Source organism: Mauremys reevesii, linkage group 7, assembly GCF_016161935.1.
Source record: "Mauremys reevesii isolate NIE-2019 linkage group 7, ASM1616193v1, whole genome shotgun sequence".
In the NCBI taxonomy this organism is placed as follows: domain Eukaryota; kingdom Metazoa; phylum Chordata; order Testudines; family Geoemydidae; genus Mauremys; species Mauremys reevesii.
Genome location: NC_052629.1, coordinates 17431645 through 17448469, shown reverse-complemented (window position 1 = coordinate 17448469; position 16825 = coordinate 17431645). Strand labels below are relative to the sequence as shown.

At 40.2% G+C, this 16825-nt stretch overlaps 1 long non-coding RNA gene across 1 annotated transcript; it reads right to left on the bottom strand.

Annotated features, from left to right (window-relative positions):
- Window positions 1-318: 318 nt before the first annotated feature.
- On the bottom strand, window positions 319-12935 carry LOC120368957. The gene is made up of 3 exons (XR_005582864.1): window positions 12796-12935; window positions 2583-2686; window positions 319-548 (listed from the first exon to the last, which is right to left on the bottom strand). It is a non-coding gene; the product is annotated as an uncharacterized LOC120368957 (long non-coding RNA).
- Window positions 12936-16825: the final 3890 nt, after the last annotated feature.

The window sequence follows — 16825 nt, the reverse complement described above, 5'->3', positions numbered from 1 at the left end:
ACCAAACGACAGTGTAAATGAGAGCAAACTTTGTCCTATGTTGTGTAGGTAGAATGGTGAAAGCTTTAGTGAACTCATAAAAGTTGTAACACAAGGAGATAAGAGAATCTCCATGAGGAAGTTTAAGTACATGAAATTCAGATGGATAAAGAGGACTTTGAAAAAAGTCCTCTATTTATTACTTACCTTCACACCCAGCAGTTACTTAGGAAACTGCCCATTCCAAATATTTCACTAATGTAAGAGCTGTAGATTTTATTCCTCATAGATTTACGGAGTATGAATGTTCACTAGCAGGCCTGTATAACTCTGTCTTGCTTCTTAACAATCAAATGCATTAATATTTACTAATATATGTATGAGTCCTCAAGAAAGAAGAGGCGCATATCATTCAGTCCATCAGTTAAACTTTAACATTCTAGCAGGTGTGTTTCCTGGGGAAGTGAAAGTAAACAATATTCTTCTTGAAAGCAGACAGAACATTTCATAAGCAGGCTGTAACAAAGTGGTAGGAATCTTTCTTTGCCATAACAGCAGGATTTGGAGCCCTGCAGAGAGAGACAGGTTAATTACTTATGATTTAGCAGATGTGGCTCATGCCTTCCTTATATTCAGCATGGAGTGGAATGAATAAATCTCTAGAGAGAAGAATGTAGGGGTTGAGATGAACAGACTGACTGAGGAAAGTAGGGCCTGGGACAAATGGATAGGATGGATCAACTGACCATCCAAAAGGGAAAGGGACTCTAGAATACCAGGTCTATAATACATTTTCTGTTCCCTATGTTGCAGTATTAAGCTGTGCACATGTGCAAAATGTTATGTGCCTAATTTATGCACACATTTGATATGAAAACACAAGTGCATAATTGGTCTTTTTACATGTAAATAACCTATCTGTATGTACATTTATAATATTTTCTAGTATAAACTAAAGCTGAGATGATTGAAAATAATGGGATTTAGCAGCCTGAATTCCGTAGGTGGCTTTGAAAGTCTCACCCCCAAGAACACACAATTTTGCATGCATATGCTCTTAAAAATCTGGCCCTGTGTTGCCAGGGTTCATATTCTTGGGGCCCAATCATGCAAGGTGCTGAGCACTCGGTCTCTGAGCCAGCAAGGCACTTAAGTGCATGAGATGGAAAGAGCTCTCTGCACCCCCGTAGGGGAAAATGAAGTCATCCTCATTTACATGAATTCTGAAATTGTTTACCCATAGTTCAGCATATTGTCTTTTGTTGCTTAAATTGGAATGTTCTGTTTAAATAACAAATTTTGTTTCTGTAATTGTATTCATGAAAAGGCACAGAGATTGTACACATACCCTGGAGTAAGAGGGTCACCCTGAATTTACAGAGGGTAGACTCTGGCTTGGAAATGGGATTCAAGCCTAACATAGAGAGGGGAAAAGGGTTTGTTCTTAAAGATCAGCAGCTCCACCCCAGGAGCAGAGACTCTGTCAAAGGGTCTTGTTTGCTCAAGTAAAATGTAATTGTGGTTTGACATAACCAAGGACTCCTGAGTGCTTTGGAGTGGGGAAAAGAACCCCAGCCACCTAGAGAGTTGACCAGGCAGGTTTTATTTTCATATCCCAGTGCCAAGTAGGAGTATGGGTCTGAGTTAGGCTTCAACTATAGTATTACTTATTTTAGGAAAGGACCATTAGATAGATGGGCCCTGTCCCTTGTGCTCCCACTGGCAACCCAGTAGAAGGGTTACATTAATTTTCAGTATGTGATTAGTCCTGTTGACCTCTGTGGGACTAGTAATTACATGCTTGAAGTTAACTTGGAGCTCACTACTTGGCAGAATCAAAAACTTGCTGAGTGGCTTGTTGCCTTACTAATGGATTCACACTTAAAAATTATATCCTGCCATTGGGTTTTACACTAAACTCCCAATTAATTTAGTGGGAGTTCTACACACTGAGCAGTAACCCTGAGAGAGTTACTGACAGTGAAAGCTGGCTCAAAATTCTCCAATGGAACAGTTTTCTGTTGAAGACTGCTTATTAGTTGAAATCCAAATGTTGCAATCGAACAAACATAACCCAGACAGGCCTCTGATAGAGTAAGCAGATTTGTCTGAAACCTACCTGATTTCCTGCCTGCTCATCCACCCAACTCCTGGGCAGCCTGCCAGTTGGTGAGCCTGGGCTTCCAAGCTCTTCAGCAACCACTTGGGGGAATTCCATTTTTAAAATGATCAACATGAACTCTTTTGATACATTTTGGTGCAGATTCTTTTTCATGGAGAATTTTGAAATCTGAGGGGTTTGTTCCAAGTCAGGGGGAAAAAATGAAATTCCAAAGTCCTCCATGAAACAATTACTTTTCTTCACACAGCACTACTGAAAATCAGATCTCTACTTCTCTAACACAAACTCACTGACACCCCCCACCCCAAATCTATTTTCCAACAGAGAATTACTTTTCAGTTATTTAGATACAGAAGAACACCTGATATTTTATTAGGAGTCTTCAGCTGAATTTTAAAACAACTGCTCATATCCAAAAACACTTGAACAAGGGACACCTCTACCGCAATCCACATTCAGTTTCTTGATTGGTTTCCCATACCTCTGAGTCAACTTCCATATTCTTCTCATGGCCTTGACTATGTCTTTGGAGGTGGAGCGGAGATATTCTATCATTAGAAGTGCAATGATTTATCCTTATTTCTGCTGAATGTGAAGGAGGCAAAAAGAACTTTGCATCTCACTTGAAAATGGAGCAGACATTCTCCATATTGCTCCTATAATATATTAATTATTTTTTTGCTTTGTGTTTAAAGTTAGCATTTTGTCTTATTAATGAATGATTACTGCTAAATTTATCATGTTTATAAGCCTTCTTAAATCACTGGTGCTATTCTAGTGTAGATACAGTGAAGAAGCTCTCATTAGATCATTTGACTATGCATTATTTATACTGTATATTTCATTCTGCTTGTCCATGGTAAAAATTGTGATTGCCTTCCTCTAGTGTTAACAGGGGTTTAAGCTTTAAGAGAGCTAATTTAAAATCTGGAGAATACTTTTTCCTTCAGAATTATTTCCATAATCTACAGAATAAATCTTCAGTCTGTTTTACAGTATCACATGGTTGGATATATATTTTTGATTTGGAAAGTGCTCACAAATTACTGTACTTAGTGTATGATCTTTCATGATTAAATACAAGGGAAATCTAAGACTATATCACTATTCCTTCGGACCTACCAGATCATGAGTTTCAATATGGAAATTGCACATCAAAGTTGGAAATTTTTGTTTGTGTTTGGCCTCCACTTGTGTTTTTATTCAGACCCTGATCCTGCAAGCTCTTACCCTGCATGGAAACCCACCCAAGAGTCTTAGATTGCAAGCCCGTAGGGGCAGGCACCATGACATGTTTTTGAGGTACATAGCAAATAGTGTCCTTGAAAAATAAATAGTCCATAATCCAATTTTTTTTCTAAAAATCCCCTAATTCTGTTTATCTGCTTTTTTCCCTTTAAACTGTTCCCTCTGCCTGAGAGATTCAAGTAGCTTCTTCAAATCTTACTCCTGGTATAAAAGTATGCTCTTCCAATAAGGGAACATAGCCAATACCATACATGCTCACATTTTAATTATCACACTGAATTTTTCATAATCTAGCCATAAAGTAAAAGAATGATCAAGAACATGTTTTATAACTAATACATTCAAAGTAATCCTGGTCTGATCAGAAACAGAACATTCCACAAGCAGAAAAAGTAGCTGAATTCACCAGGTAAATTTGTTGTGATTTATTTCCTTAGCAGTAATCAGAGACTTATTTTAGAGGCTGCCACCATGCCTGCTGTAAGACATCCTCTGCCCTCACCACCCCACATACCATTAGGCATAACAGCTTCTTCTGGCAATATAACCTGTTCTGTTATTTTTAATACAGCTAAAATCCAGAAACTAGTCACAAAGGCCCAGATCCTCAAAAGTATTTAGGCACTTAACTTTCATTGAAATATCTTTGAGGATCCAGGCCAAAATGACTTTTATTACGAAAAAAAATCTTTGGAAACAAAGTGGGAAAGGTAGCAACACTGGTACAGGCTAATCTGGAGCCAAAAATTGGGAGGTGGGGGGGGGGTAAGGAACAAAGTTCACATAATGGGCTGGTTCCTGCAGTTCTTACTGCAGCAAAACTTCCAGTGAATTGTGATTATTTATTTATTTATTTTACTTGGGAAAGGATTGAGGGACTATGTCCCAGTGTGAAGTTTTTGCACATCCTCCTTGTTAACTACTGTTGAGGCAGGGGTGGGCAAATTGTATGCAGGGCTGGGGCAGGTGGTTGGGGTGTGGGAGGGAATGCGAGGTGTGTGGGGGGGTGCGGTGTGAAGGAAGGGGCTCAGGGCAAGGGATTGGGGCAGAGGAGCAATGCGGGGCTGTATGAGGGGCTCAGGGAAGGGGGTTGGGGTGCAGAAGGGATGTGAAGGGTATGAGGGGACTCGAGGAAGGGGGTTGGGGTGCAAGAGAGGTGTGAGTTTCAGTCAGGGGGCTTAGGGCAGGGAGGTGGGGTGCAGCAGGGGTTTGGGCTCCATCCCAGTGCCACTTACCTAAAGTGGCTCCAGGGTGGCAGCGGTGCACACTGGGGCTAGGGTAGGCTCCCAGCATGCCTGCCCTGTCCCCGGCCCCGTGCTGCTCCAGGAAGTGCTGTAGACCCGGGGGTGGGGCCATGGAGGGCTCTGCATGCGCTGCCATTGCTGCGCCTCCAGGTACCTCCCTCAAAGCTCCCAATTGGCCGTGGCTCCCTGTTCTCGGCCTGGAGGCAAGGGCAACGCACAGAGCCCTCTGTCTGGGGGCCATAGGACGTGGTGCCAGCCGCTTCCGAGAGTGGTGCAGGGCCTGTAGCGCCATGGGGGGCAATCCCACAGGATGGATCCAAAGCTGTAGTTTGCCCACCCCGTGTTAAGGCAATGAGCCTCATCAATAATTAAAGCCACAAAGATGCTATTTTGTGTTGCTTATTTCCCACTTGAAAAAAAAAATGTTGTTCTCTTATAAATTGCTACCAACCATCAGGAATTTGAAGACATTTTATAGGAAATAACTAATTGCTATTAGATTTTGTGAAAAATAGATTCCTATGTACATTTTACAGCAAGAGACCAAAGCTATCAATGTAGTCATGGTTGTCCTGGAGCAAATTCTAAGGTTTATTGAAAAACATCTAAAACTGGTTAATTACCATAAAGAAGGCCTTTATATGGCCACCATTAGAATAGGCTTGGTCAACACTTAAAAAGTTAGCTTGACGAAGCTACGGTGCTCTGGGATGTGAAATCCACACCCAGAACATCCCATGTGTAGATGCAGGTAGATCAACAAAAGAATGCTACCATCACTCAAGGAGATGGTGTTCCTACAGCAATGGAAAACCCACTTTTGTAGTCTGAGTCTGCACGAGGGGATTATGTCAGAATAGCTATGGCACTGTAGTTATGTCAGGATAGTCCCATTAGTGTAGTCATGGCCATAACGTCTGACCACCTCAAATTTTAATGTATTTATCCCCTGTAAGAAAGGGCAGTGCTATTATCCCCATTTTGGAGAGGGTTGAGCAGTCAGGGTTCAGGAAAGGAAGTAGCACCTGTGATCAAGTCTTGGCCTTGACCACCTTTATCAAAGACAGTTTTCAGCAAAATCTGAAGATAGGAGATATCTTCCTAGATTTGACCACCGCTTATGACACGGACTGGTACAGAGGCCTTCTGTGTAAACTCTCTTGAGTTGCCCTGTGTTGGATAGTTGAAGTAGTAGAGCTCCTCCCCCAAAATAGGCGGTCAGAGTACACACGGGTGACCTTGCAATTCCTGGCTCAGGACTGTGCCTAAGGGACAATCTGGCCCTAATGGTTTTGAACACACCATATTTGGTATTAACTATATCACTACACCACTCTAATCACAGCTGTAATCGTATTTATGATAATGTTATAATTTTATCAAAAACCCACTGAAATATAAATGAACGGAACAGCTAAAGCGATTCTCCAGTGGCTTTAGAAGACTCAATGTATTAATGCATCTTTGTTCAATATACATGAAGTGCCAAATTAAAATTTTATATTGAAAAATACTTCTGTTTAGATATAATTGCCTTTCCTGTATTGTTTTCCCAAGAAAGACCTAGAGAAAATATTTACACATTGCCTAGAAGAAGAAAATCATTAGCTGGTTTATTAGCAAACTCTTTTGAGAAATACCATATTGATGCCCAGGAGATGATATCATAGAAAAACAAAGCAGGTTTGTCAAGACCTTTTTTGAATGGTCCATGTACTTCCCCCACTTTTTTTTTGGCATCCCTTTATATTTTTCTGCTGTATTCCTCATTTATAGCTCCATTGAAATAAAAATAAACAATAAAAAGTATCCTTTCTAAGTATCAAACATTTAAGAATGAAATTATTTTAGAAAGCACTGAAAAATATTCTCTTCTGGGTCACCTGAGGGCAACCCACAACAAATTACTCATTATTTGTACTGCAGTAGTACCCAGAGGCCTCAAGATGGGGGCCTCATAGTACTCTGTGCTATACGGACACATAGTAATAGATTGAAAGATCTTCAGGACAGAAACTGTCTAAGCAAACAAATGGTTAAAGGGAGTATTATGATCTTCCTTTTACAGGTAGGGAACGGAGATACAGCATATTAAGGTCCAGATTTTCAAAGGTATTTAGGCTCCTAGAGAGGCAGATGGTGCTTTTGAAAAATCTCACTAGGCATTTTAGGAGCCTATCTGCATCTTTAGGAGCCTATGTACCTTTAAAAATCCATCCCTCAGTGCCTTGGCTAAGGTCACACAGGAAGTCTGTGGCAGACCCAGGAAATGAAACCTGATCTACTGTGGACCAATCCAGTGCTTTAACCACAAGATCATTTTTCCATTCAAAGGAGATAGTCCCACTCTGGAGAAAGGAAAGGAAAGAAAGGAGTCAACAAAAGATTCTCAAATAAGTTAAGAAGCATCCAAATTGCATAATTTCTTGTTGGCATAAAAGATCTATCTGATAGTGAAAATCTTCTGTCCATGTCCAGAGGGTTCTAATCAAGTGCCCTGCTCCCACATCTCTGGTTAGTAGGAGCCTTCCAATTACAAAACACTAAATCCAAGCCTGCTGAAGCACATTCACAATTTGATCTAAGCAAGCTTTCTCATCTAGCCATTTCTTGGCAGAGAGCCCCCAGGGAAGTTTCTTTTCATCAGAGACTATATGAGGAGGTAAATTACATTTTCTGGAAAGTAGGGTTTTTTTTTTAAACCAGTTGTTATGGATTAGTCATTCAGGTGCTATGAGAAAGATTTACCACTGTTCCAAGGCATTTTAAGTTCACTCAATTACTTTAACTACACCCCAGAAGACTAGGAATTTCTAATAACTTGTATCCATAAACAGAAACTTTATTTAAAAAGGGGCTAGGGTTAAGTAAGTGTAGTATCTCCCACCACAACTCTTAAAAGGAAATGCCAAGTTAAGGCACTCCTCTTAACTATTCCATAGGTCTGACATAGCACATTTCTACTGACAATGGGAGACTCCGCAACTTCTGAGGGAACTTCCTTCTGTCTCCAACATATAAGGAGACACACAACACTAATCTCTCTCACATCATAATACAACTCCTTGACAGCAAGGATTCAGTGTTGACAAGAGTGCAATCTGTTCGTGTGGGGTGAGGAAGGGTCAGATGACCTGGATGTGCTTTTGGGTGATGTTTTTTTCTAAACCTAACTGCAAAGAAGTAAATAGCACTGGTTGAAATATATATATTTTCCATGTCAAATTTCAATTTTTGGCAGAAATTTGACCACCAAAATATTTTTGCCAAAAACTCAAAGAAAGATTTTTGGGGGCGGGGGGAATACTGCCCCACTGCCTCATGGAAGTTGTATTTTGAGTACCTCATTCTCTCCCTTGTCAGACTATATCTCCCATAATGCAGTTTTACTTCACTGGGACTTAAAACACTTGCTTAAAAAGTTATAAGCAGGTGCTAAAGGACCCTTCTCCAATAACACTAATACCTAACTCTTATATAGTGCTTTTTACCCGTGGAGCTGAAAGCATTCTACCAAAGAGGTAAGTATCATAATCGGGGCCTAATTCAGACAGCTGGTTTACTTAAAGTGTGAATAGGAAGTTTCTGTTAGGATAAGATTAACAAAACATAAAATAATATTCATCTAGTTTTAAGAATTTCCCAAGTCATATGTTAATTTTTCAAAACAGCAGATGGATAGCAAGGGATAAGCCAACTCTTCACAACAACACAGTGCAGCGCCAAGCAAGGAAACCATATACATGTGTGCTGATAAAATGGCCTGACATTTTTAAAAACCCATCCCGGGAACTTGCCCTAATCTACCTTCTTCCTAGTGTCATTCTTCCCCCCAACCCTGTACTCCTGCTCACTCCATGCGTCTACCACTATCATCCATCACAGACCACTGATGGGGCAAGAGACCTCTTCTCCAGAGCTCTTGCCATCTACAGCAGCTTTCCTGAATCTCTCTACCTCACCCACTCTCCATCTCTTTTCAAATCCCATATGAAAAAAAAAACAAAAAAAACCCTGTCTTTTCTCCTCCTCCCCCCATGCCTCCTAAAACCTCTCTCCTTCTGTGTTTGTTATTTAACTCTTTAATTACATGTTTATTTCTGTAAGTATTCTGGGTCACAATGCATGAAAGACAATACAAAATACAGTTCCATTCTATGACACAACCTTGAATCTTGAAGAAATAAATGACACGTATGAGTCAAGACAGATAGCAGTCCAGGAGACACATGGAAAAGTTTGTGTGTAACTGGGTGGTTGGGTAAGAGTAATATTTCCCAAGCTTCTCCATGCCACAAACCCTAGGATTCCCCTTCCCATGTACCAATATGGAAAAGGCAGGGTGGTTGTGATCCCCTGACATCTCTTCTTGACCCACCTCTCCCTCCCCAACCCCTAATCTGAGAACCTCTGATACAGGCTCTTGTCATTGAGGAAAATGAGTCTATAAGAGAGGGTTTAGCATCTCTGAGTGGAGCCTGCATGTTTTTCACTAACTGGCATATGTAGAGGCCAAAAAGCAGCTGGAGATGTGAATTCAGGGCACTTTTCACAAATAAATTAGGTCAGGAACCAGGGTTCCCAGATCCATCCTCTAGATCATTCTATCACTACTACATGTTCAGAGTCTTAGGGCTAGTCTACACTTACCTGCCAGGTCGACGCGGTGAGTTCGACTTCTTGGAGTTCGAACTATCGCGTCCAGATTAGACAGATTAGATAGTTTGAACTCCCCGCGCGCTCCGGTACTCCACCACTGCAAACAGCGGTGGCAGAGTCGACCTTGGAACCGCGGACTTCGATCCCGCGGCATCTGGATGGGTAAGTAGTTCGAACTAGGGTACTTCGAGTTCAGCTACGCTATTCACGTAGCTGAACTTGCGTACCCTAGTTCGACCCCCGCCCTTAGTGTAGACCTGCCCTTATTGAAGTGGCTTTATTGAAAGCTGTAGCTCAAATTACTTCCAAAGTACAATGCAGTGCTTATGTACCAGAGATAACTCACTTTTTCCCCTTTCAGTAATGATGCATTCCAGTAACTTTTAATAATCAAGAGCCTATTTTTCCCCTAACTGCAATAAATAATTTCACCCTCAATATGATGATTTTATGCTTCAGGGTGCAAGCGCATAAGTGTAACTGTAACACTTAACTGGCTACACTGCTATAAAAATTAGGTCTACCTTTGAAGCATTACGCTTCCCAAAATAGATTCACTCGAAATGGTAGTTAATTTCATGAACTTATCCTATGGGAGCATTGAAGAATGGTTCAGCTTTCTCACAGAAAAAGCTTCATGAGCATATCTGAGCTGCTTAGATACACCCAGTGCTTACACTTTTTATTCAAATCACTGAAAATTAATAAGCAAGTTTCAGACAGTAAATTGTTGCTGTTACATTATCTTTTACTGACTATACAGTTCATGTAATGCCAAAGATCTATATTCTCTTTCACTGAATTTACCTTTTTGACTTCAGCAATCACAGAAGCAGTTAATCAAAATTAGTTCAACTTGGACACCAGGGAATAATTTGGGGAGAAGAATGAAAGAGTAAGCATTGTATTAAAAACAAACAAACCTGAGTCAGTAGAGTTATTTGTCTGTTTGTGGAAATTAATGGGACTTTGCTTAATAATAACTAAGGTATCAGGCAGAACATTTTCTTCTGCTGTATGTGTGTCAATTATATTTACTGATATCTTAAGCAGTTGGGGGCTTCTTGAAAAAAAATTTTTTTTTTTAAAAAGCAAACAAAACTTAAAACACTTAAACTTGATTCAGAGTCTTTAGGACTGAAAATCCCAAGTACAGCAGGTTCTAGGTACTCTTCTTCACAGGTGGATTCAGGAAGCATACATGGCTCTGACCCAGTGCTGCAGGAGAGTCCATGAATCCCCCAAGGCCCTAATATTGCAAGCTCCTCCACCCATGCAGAGCCCTGTGACAAGGTGGAGTCCCACTGTATTCATTGCAGTACTGTCTGGTCAAAGAGGCTCAACTGCATGGAGCAACGTGCAGTGTCCAGACCCAATTTGGATGTATGGCAGCCCCTGGAGTTACCATGGTAACTGGGGAGCATCACTGGTAAGGAAGGGAGCCAGAGCTGCCATTAGAGTGACCAAATAGCAAATGTGAAAAATTGGGATGGGGCCAAGGGGTAGTAGGTGCCTATATAAGAAAAATCCCCAAACATTGGGACACTCCCTATAAAAATCAAGACATCTGGCCACCCTAACTGCCATGCATATGTTTGTAAGGGAGGGGCCCTTTGCTATGTAACACAAATTGTCTTCTAGGATTGACAGATTGAAGTCCTGAGTTAAGCCTTGTGATAGAGGTAGGAGCAAAATGAAGACAGACTAGCTACTGCTGCTCTGAGGAAAGAGAATGTTTCATAAAAGGGTTAGAAGCAAACAGTGCTGCAGCTATTGCCTGCAAGAGTAATCAGGGATTTATCAAAGCTCTTAGCTTTAATGCACAAAGAGAAGGAGAAAATAAAGACATAGGCCTGGATCCACAAAAGGGATTGAGGCATTGCACCTAGAAAATGACAGGAACAATGCTCTGATCCACAAAGCCTGAATTACACATATAGACCCTCTATACAATGAATGGGTAGAAAAAGGTGCCTTAAAATGCAATCTATAAAGCCAGCCACCTGGAGCTACTTAAACTAGTAGCCAATGTGTGCTAAACTCTGAGTTTGGTGCCTAAGCCCAGGCTGCAGGGAGGCACCTATCTCTGCTTGTGGGGAAGACAGGCATTCTGCCATCTTAAAGGTAATAATTGGAGATATACCAATCTCCTAGAACTAGAAGGGACCTCAAAAGGTCATCAAGTCCAGCCCCCTGCTTTCACTAGTAGGACCAATTTTTGCCCCAGATCCCTAAATGGCCTCCTCAAGGATTGAACTCACAACCCTGGGTTTAGCAGGCCAATGCTCAAACCACTGAGCTATCCCTCCCCACATCTTTGGTCTGTGCAGGGCCATACAAAACAGCCAAGGGTCAGGGGAAAGGAAGAGACCAAGCCTTCAACCTAGTGGTTAAGGCACTCATCTGGGCTTTGGAAGACATTTGATTCAAGTCCACTGTCTTCTGATGAGGAGAAGGGATTTGAACAGGGAACTGCCACCTCTAAGGTGTGTGCCTTGTGGTTATGGAATGTTCTGATTGAAGTTGTTCCACTATAATTAAATATTAATTAGGCCAGAGAGAGTGTAAACAACACTACACCTAGTGGTCAAAGCACTCAAGTGGCAGATTCCTATTTAAATCTTTTCTCCCTCCCCTTCCCTGGGAGAGAAGGCAGTACTTGAAGTGTGGGGGGATCTCACATATCCTGGGTGAGTTCCTTGTCTCCTAGGCTAAAGGTGATAAGGGGACTCTTCCTCCCCCACCATGGCTGTCTTGTGTGTAGTTAGGGGGCCTCTCAGTACACCTCCCACATTGAGCCCCATACATGACCTAGGCAGTCAAGCACCCATCTTCCCCTGGTTCATGAACTGATCTGGAGCATAGTTGGGAGATAAGAGTCTGTATGCCCGGAGGGAGCAGCAGACATGCCCAGAGGAAGAAACATAGGCACCAAGGGAGCTTTTACTGCAAAAACTTAGGCACTGAGCAAGTTTAAGTGCCTACAGGAATACGTGGCAGCCAAGCAGAAGTTGTGTGGATCATAGTGGTACCTAGAATTGGGACATCAGTATTTAAGTACCTTTGGGGATGCTACCCATTGTGATTAGCTGAGAAGTATTGGATAAACATGCTGGTGGGTCTAGGAAGGAGGAACTACCATCAAAGTCTGCTTGAGGGAAGGAAATTGCAGAGCGATATCTAGGAAGGAACAGACCAGAGAATGGGCAGGTAAGGATTTATTTGCGTGTTTTCTCCTTCTCTCTCAGATAGGATCTGGACAGGAAAAACCCTGATGTTTGAAGGGCAAGAGAGAAGAACCTACTCAAGTCTCAGTCATTAAAATAAATCACAGTATTCCCCTGAGTAGCAATCTGCTAACAGTAGCAAAAGGTGTAGGTCACCAGATGAGAGCCAAACCACTGAGAAGCATGTAATAAAATAAATGGATATAAATATTTCTAGTATATAAAAAGCCTGTGTACATTTGTATAACTAGCCAAATAATGTCAAATACAAGTTCTGCATAAATCCTACTCAGTCTTTTTTTTTTTTTTTTTTTACCTTTAGTATCTGTGTGATGGATTGCTTCTGACTCCATCCTCTGCTCAGGAAGATATACACTCCTACTTAGGGAAAACATATAAATACTTCAGTAGCTAAGTCTGACTAACACTGAGCCCAGTCACCAGTTAACTCCACACAACAGGCAGGTCTTTCTGCTTCAACCCTCTGTTTATTAACTCAGTATGCTGAGGACTACAAGCATTAATTAATGCATTTAAAACACCAGGTGCACACGCTAATTCCTACCTGTGGTTAATTATCCACCTGCATTCACTCAAGGGCCTGCCTACAAATTAAAGTGCACCAACTCACTCTGAAATAGATTTTGAGAGAAAGGAAGAGATTCAGTACAGCAGAGTTTTTAAAAACAACACAAATGACTTGGGGGGAGAACTAGAAGTACAGCTGAATTGCTGAGGAAAGAGCTAAACTTTCTTTGAGGAAAAAGTAGTAGATATGGTAAAAGAAATGAGACCTAGTTTGTTTAGGAGGAAGGGATCTGGAGATTAAAGCATTTTGTAGAAGTTGCCTGAATGATCATGAGTCATTTAATTAAGAAGAAAAATGGAAAGTGTACCCCAAACTTAAGTACAAAAATCTACTGCAACATTTTTGGACCTAGGAGATTTGCAATTAATCTAAATTAGACAAGCTTAGAACTTGTAGATATCTTAAGAGTCTGTCCTGTGAGGTGTTTCATTTGCAGTTTAAGAGCATTGCTTCTTGTGCGCTACGTAGTTACTGCATTAGGTGTTTCATCAGAAGGGTGTTAACCTGTGCCCATGCCTCAGTGACTTCAGTGGGTGTCTGCATGCACGCAGCAATTCAGAAGATTGGGAAGTAGAAGGCAAATTTTTTTTTGCTTTCTGCTTTGCATATGTTCATAAGCTGGTGAAGTGGGTCTGTGGAGCTAAAATAAGTCTTGTGGAGGGTGGTCCTGCACTACTGATGTCAATGGGAGCAGTATTAGTTCTTAAGCACATTTTTCTCCTCCAAGTTCTATCTATTCTTAAGGTTTCAAGTGCAGTGGTTGCAACAAGAGAATCAAGTGTGAACTGAAAACAGACTGTAGTCTCATGACAACGGAGTGTGGGGTTCTCCTTTCTAAAAGGCCTTTGCTACTTCAGACTCTGAAGTAGATTCATTGCCAGAGACCCAGAGGTCAATGGGGGCCAAAGCTAGTGCAGAGGGACCAGGCAGATTATCTTGATCTCACACAGATCCCTTGGGATCTATCAGATTTGGCCTCAGTACCCTGAGTCTCTCCTTGTGGTGGGGGGTCATAAGTCTTCTTCCTCTGAGATCCCTTCTGCAGGGTTTTCCACAGGAGGGGACAATCTGTTTTATGATTTTCAATATTTTCACTGATCACTTGATTGAGCTTTCAAGCCTTACCACAGCTCTGAATGATTATTCTGTCCTGAACACCAATGTGAGCAGGAAAGGAAATAAGCCTTTGTTCCTCATCAGTACTAGTGAGCAAAAGCACAGGATAATTAAACCCAATAACAATGCAACTCCAAAATCATGAATACTGAAATGTCTCACCAAAAATCCTGTTTAAGTTTTAGTATTAAAGCAAACATCACTGTAACATAAAGATCATGGCTTTAACACTAGGCACTGACTGGCTAATTGCTGTAAAGAACCCTGATTTATTAATAGAAAGCCAATTTTAAATCTACACAAACTGTGAAATTTATCTAGATTCAGGTTAGCTTTAAAAAAATCCTTTCTGAGACAATATTGACTGAAATAGCTAAACATTGAAAACCTCTTGTCTGTGGCTATGGCTGCCCTTGATTTGAAGATGAAATACCATGTTACTAGCTGTCTTGTGGGCATCATCTTCAAGAAGATAAAGAACTGCTTTATTTACAACAAAATCTGTGTTGATGTGCCTTTTTTATTACTATTCAGCTTAGATCACCCTGTAGAAATACAGTTCATTCTGATCCTTTTCTCTGGTCTATACTTCTCTGGTCTTCTTAAACAAGTTACTGGACTATAAAGAGACTTCCCCTCAAAGCTCTAGTGTCTTATTTTCACCATTTTCCATTGATACTTATCTTTTTTATTTTTTCTAGTAGCTTATTTTCAATGTTGCTGGTTATCCCTTTTCACAAGTTACTGTGTGATGTAGGAAAATAAGATTTAAAATATCTCAGTACACTTACTCATCCTATATCTATCTATCTATCTATCTATATAGGTAGATAGATAGATATAGGATGAGTATGTATTTTTTCTTTCTGTAAAGAGAACCAGGGAAGCATAGAAGCAAAACCAAACTCTTCACAGAGTTCTTTGCATAGTGGCTTTAAAGACAGATATGCAGTGTGATCTTTACCTTTTGGACTGTATGATCTCTGGGATGGGTATTGTCTATATTTTGCATATTGAACAGCATATTACCAGAGCTTAATAAATATTGAGTAATAATACTGAGCAGACCTTAGTGTCAGTTTTCACACCTACTCTCTGATATACCATGCTTCTGTTGTAATAAATAATAATCATTCAGTATATATGCAGCAGTATTATGGGGTAATGGTTATATAGCCAATATTTTCCTCTCATTTTTTTACTTTTGGACTTGTTGTAAATTGTTGAAAGTGTTTATTCCATCAAAGCAATCATGCTGTCTCTTATCAGCTCATTTAGGCCCTGGTCAGGAGAGCATGTATACACATACTTGACTAACTGTGCATGTCAATAATCCCACTGATTAGAAGTAAGATTTAAGCACTTGTACATTTGCAGTACTGGGGCCTCACACTGAGAGATTTAATAAAAATTAGTGTGTTGAGCACAGAATTCAGCAAAACTGGCAATATAAAAATGTGGTGATTATTAGCAGAAAATAACTAAAAAATGACTTTGCCACAGGAAAGAGACCTCATTTTATTCCCTCAGTGCAACAAAATAAATCCTCTATTCTTTAGCTTCTGCAGAAAGGCAAGCCTGCTTCCTACTTTTTTGTGTCTGCTAGACACATCACTGGGAAACAATGCAAGGCCAGAAGTGGTGACACAGTCATTCATTTTTTCTTGGTAGGTAGACAGTGTTTTGCTGATTGTATAACCCTGCTGTATACATAAATAACAATAATACTCTGTAAACAGAGAATGACTTGTATCTTTTAAACCTTAGCAATCTCTCTCTTAACATCCTTTACCAGAAAAAATGCATTCTGATTGCAACGGGATGAAGAAATAGGCATGGTATAGTCTCCATAGTGGGAAGTTCTGAACAGAGGCAACAAGTTTGAAGGTATTAAAACTGTTCAATTAATCAACTAAATTTTAAACAGTCCTTAGAGTTCATTAAAGGGAAAGAGTTCATCAAGTGGGTTAGACTCTGAATTTAGATTATGTAAAAAGAGGTTTTGGAAAATAAATGAATGTAATACTTTGAGATTCTTAAGTGAAAACAGTATTTTCTGAAGTTCAGGTGTATATTGGAGTATCAGGTGTATATTGGTTGGGACATAATATTTTTTCCCTATGAAAATAGTTGCTGAAAACTGAAACATTTTCAGGTTTTTATTTATTTATTTATTTATTTATTTATTTAACCAGACCACCTCCCCTCATTTGATATACATTTTTAACAGTGAAAGTAATTAATTAATCTTTAGAACAATTTACTAATGCTTGTGATTCATTCTCCATCAATGGCAATTTTTAAATCAAGATTGGATGTTTTTCTAAAATATGCTCAAGGGGAAATACTATGGCCTGTGTTATACAGGAGGTCAGATTAGGTGATCACAATGGTCCTCTAGGCCCCTGAATCTGTGAATATATGAATCTAAGATTACTCACACAGTTAACTTGTAATTTCTTCATTTTTTTAAATCAAAGTCACTGTGTCCAAACAGTATAGAAACACTTCTATGAGTGCCTTGCAAAGCCAGAAAATTAGATGGAGCTCTTGACTGCAAGAGAATATCTAAGCATCTTTGGTGTTGATATAGATGAATAAAATTAACATGTAAGTGCTATTGATCATTGGAGGTAAGAAT